This window comes from Asparagus officinalis, chromosome 4 (genome assembly GCF_001876935.1).
Source record: "Asparagus officinalis chromosome 4, Aspof.V1, whole genome shotgun sequence".
Taxonomy (NCBI): Eukaryota; Viridiplantae; Streptophyta; class Magnoliopsida; order Asparagales; family Asparagaceae; genus Asparagus; species Asparagus officinalis.
The window spans coordinates 97,948,632-97,952,838 of record NC_033797.1 but is presented as its reverse complement, the minus strand read 5'-3'; positions in this window follow the sequence as shown (position 1 = coordinate 97,952,838).

Genomic DNA, 4,207 nt, shown 5'->3' with positions numbered 1-4,207 from the left:
AACCAAAAATCACATGGTTGAGCTATATTGTGGATGATCTGCTCCATTAAACTTGATCTACATATTCTAAAACCCCAACACACCAAGTTTGGGGTGAAGCCGTCGTTGTTTGACCCTCCGTCGAGCCATGTGAAAAGTTCTATTATTCGAACCAAAAATCACATGGTTGAGCTATATTGTGGATGATCTGCTCCATTAAACTTGATCTACATATTCTAAAACCCCAACACACCAAGTTTGGGGTGAAGCCGTCGTTGTTTGACCCTCCGTCGAGCCATGTGAAAAGTTCTATTATTCGAAACAGTTAAAATTAATACGAGTGGATGAAGGATCAAACGACAACAGGTTCACCCCAAAGTTGGTGTGTTGGGGCTTTAGAATATGTAGATCAAGTTTAACATAGCGGATCATCCACGATATGGCTCAATCATGTGATTTTAGGCCGCGTCCTTAGATGATTATCTAAGGCGTCACCTTAGGAACACTTCGAAGTGTTCCTAAGGTGACGCCTTAGATAATCATCTAAGGACGTAGCCTAAAATCACATGATTGAGCTATATTATGGATGATCCGCTCCGTTGAACTTTATCTACATATTCTAAAACCAACACATCAAGTTTGGGGTGAACCCGTCGTCGTTTGACCATTCATCCTCTCGTATCAATTTTAACGGTTTCGAATGAATAGAACTTTTCACATGGCTCGACGGAGGGTCAAACGACGATGGGTTCACCCCAAACTTAGTGTGTTGGGGTTTTAGAATATGTAGATCAAGTTTAACGGAGCGGATCATCCACAATGTAGCTCAATCTCTCCCCGTGAGTTGACAGGTGTATGACATGTGAGCCCCCACATCAACGTGACTAGTAGGAGGCTCATACAAAGGGTATGGGGTCAAGCTTCAATGGATTCTCAACTTCAGACTTGCGAGTTTATTTGGCCAACTCAGTGACCACAGAGTGATAGCAGTACGAATTGCTCATACAAAGGGTATTGGGTTTGTATTTCTGCTTTCGCTTAATACAAGAATTTGCTTGTGGTTTGTTGGTCGTTATTTGGAGCGCTTAGTCAGAAGCATCGCTGTTGATAGATCCCTTCTTATGGTTGTTGTTTGTATTGTTCTCGCATGGGATGGCATAAATCGATCCATAGCAATTCGTACGTTTATATTGACTAAAGAGATATTCGTTATTCAATCCTATTTTATCGAAAATTAAAGCTTTGGTTTGAATCTATTTTTATTTGGATCTGGATCTTTTCCATTAGCAAAAGGCAATTGGGAGACCGTTACTTTTATTTTAGCTATTAATTTGTCTTGTTTATGTTGAATTCAGCTCCTCTTTAATTAGGCCAAGTTCTTTTACATGGTGTTGTTAATATACGGCAATTACAATGAACGCAATAAATATTGTATGTAGTTTTTCTTGCAACATTTATAGCGACAAATTAAATTATCTCAAATTGATCATTTTGAATGTTCCCTCTAGGCCCCTTTTTTTCCCTCGTAAAACTGAAGACGACCCTTGTCGAAGAATCGTCTGATTTTTTCAAACAATCGTCAACTCCCACATAATTCTTCTGTTTTTAATTGTGGAAGGGAGTGCTTCCTTGCTAGAAGCACGATCGCGTTGTAGGTAGTTTGCTGCTTGGTTTTTACCGGGTAGTAGGTAGGACTACCGGAGAATGGTCTTTCTTTGATATCAGAGAATCGTCTTTCTTTGCTGTCGGATGTTTTTTCCACGGAGAAGATGGATGTATTTATTTGTCGTAGGAAATTTATTTTCAAATTTAAATACAATACTTCATTATTGTTGGATTTGCAGTATAGATTATATAAAATGTAACTTCATTGCAAATCAAGTGTTCATTTGCATATGGTTACAAAGCGATTCGGTTTTTTGAGTTGGAATCCAGTAACTTGGTGACGTGATACTACCTTTGATTCATGCAATGTAAGGATTTGCTACAACCAAGTTTAGTGCAAAAAATCATTCAACTTTTCTTTGAAAAACAATTCTTCCCTAAGTCAATTTAGCAAAGCATTAAGGGAAAAGTTTTAAGAGGAATGACAAACTTAGTTAACCCTTCATGAGAAGTTAAAAATAATTTCATTATGTTTGAAATTAATAGCTAGGTTGAATGGTTAAGTTTTTTTGTGTTTGACAAATAAAACAGGGTTAAGGAGTGTAGTTGCAATAAATATCCTAAAATATATTATTTTTGTAAAGTTTCGTTTTTTTTAAGAGGGAGTAACTCTTAATCATCCTCCTTAGGTAAACTTCATCCTCCTTAGGTAAACTTGTTTGCCTTTCTAAATGAGGGCTTAACTAACTTTAACTCTTATAAAGGGTTTGTTAACCCTTTGACCAAATTAACCCATTTAGATGGCTAAGAAGGGAATATACTCCCTTGATCATTCTCTTAACCTTTGCTAAATAGGACTATAGTATAACCAAATATTCGAAGTAGAAATTTGACTGCATGTTGTTTACCAACCAAATATCCCTTACGCTGTGTTTTAAAACTGAAAATGATAAGAAAAAGAAATTAAACTCTCATTCATCTTTATTCACAATCTCCATCCATTTATCATGTTGAGAAAAATAAAAAACAATTAAATGATCATGTTGCGACACCATTCAACTTTTCATATTTGGTCTGTTTTCCATTTATATCTGGTTACTAAACACTTTTAGAGGGCTAGGGGTTGATGAAGTTATAAGAATACATGAGTTTAACCGAGTTAAGGTTGTAACTTGCTTCTTTCCTCTTTTACTTATTTTTGGGCTTACCATTAGTTGCAAGCTAAAAGGTTTTAGTGTGACTCTCAGGGTTTTATTTTCTCCCTCTTTTACTTTACTAGGTGAAATGCACATGGTTAAATATCATAACTGTTTAGTTTTTTAAATATAACTTGCTCGTGAAATTATTTCTTCTAAATCTCTACTTGATGATGTAATATCATTTGTGATCTTTCCTAATACTTACATTTGTGTACCTTCAACTTTTATTTTATATGTCATTGTGACCATAACAAGATAAGCAACAAATCATTTAGAAAGATTAGTCACTCATATAACAACCAGTTTCTTCGATGCCTCAAATCTAATAATAATAGATAACAAAAAATTCTTATGAAGTAAAAAAGAAAATGAAAACAACAATCTTCTATGTTAATGCCAAATGACTATTGTTGATGTCCGTTATCTAATAGAGAGATTATCAACAGACTAAGTGAGAGGTTAGGTTTCTCAAGCTTCTTTAGATGACTGGTCTTGGAGCGGATGGTCACATACTACATATGAAGAATATACTAAGGGGTCAGATTAGATTTGGGATCTTCAGTGGTTCGTCCGACGATCAACTTAGCATAAAGCATGAGTGAGGAAGATAAATGTGAGGGTTTTTTAGGGTAGATTTTTTCTTACTTGCTTATAGCAAGCAACACTTCCTTTTTATATTAGATCTACAAGGATAGATAAATAACTTTAGTCGAGTCTGAGCAGGTGGCTTAGTTAGCATCTTCTTTACAGGTGTCGGCTGTAGAGAGGAATGAGTCGTCCCTACGTTCAAAGCTATGGTTATAGGGGAAGCATTGTGCTGATAAGGACCATTGAGTCATAAAGATTTTTGGGGCTAGAGCCTTGATGACTCTGTTCATGCATTCAATTTGATGGCAATCTACTGTTTGGTGGGGGGCTCGAGGAACACAACTTTCCGCCTTGTCTTATCGGAGGCCAACCAATACCGCCTTTCTAGTTGGCATATCAAGTTTTGGACTAGTATAGGTTGAGTGCTGTGAATTTGCAATGTAGGTCGAATGAGGATGCTTCTCGTCTCAAGTTTACGAGTAACACGATAAGTACCGCCATTCCAGTCAGCCTCGCAAGTTGTCAGCCTGACCGGGTTCTTTTTAATAGTCATGGGACACGTGTCGGCTCTAGAGGGTGGATTAATTCTTAGGTTATTAACATGATATAATAGTGGCCCTTTTCATTCGGACACAGCTGGCCGAGTCCGAGTGAAATTTAAATAGCTGACAGTTGGTATACCTAAGGTACATTTATGAGGGAGTTTATGGGTGTTGTTGATGTGACTAAAGATCATCCCCAACATCACCTCATTTTCTGAGCGTAGGTGGCGGGTCAACCGAAGGGCAATGCCTTAGTTCGTGAGTGGTCTGTTTGACTTTCGAGGATGATCTCTG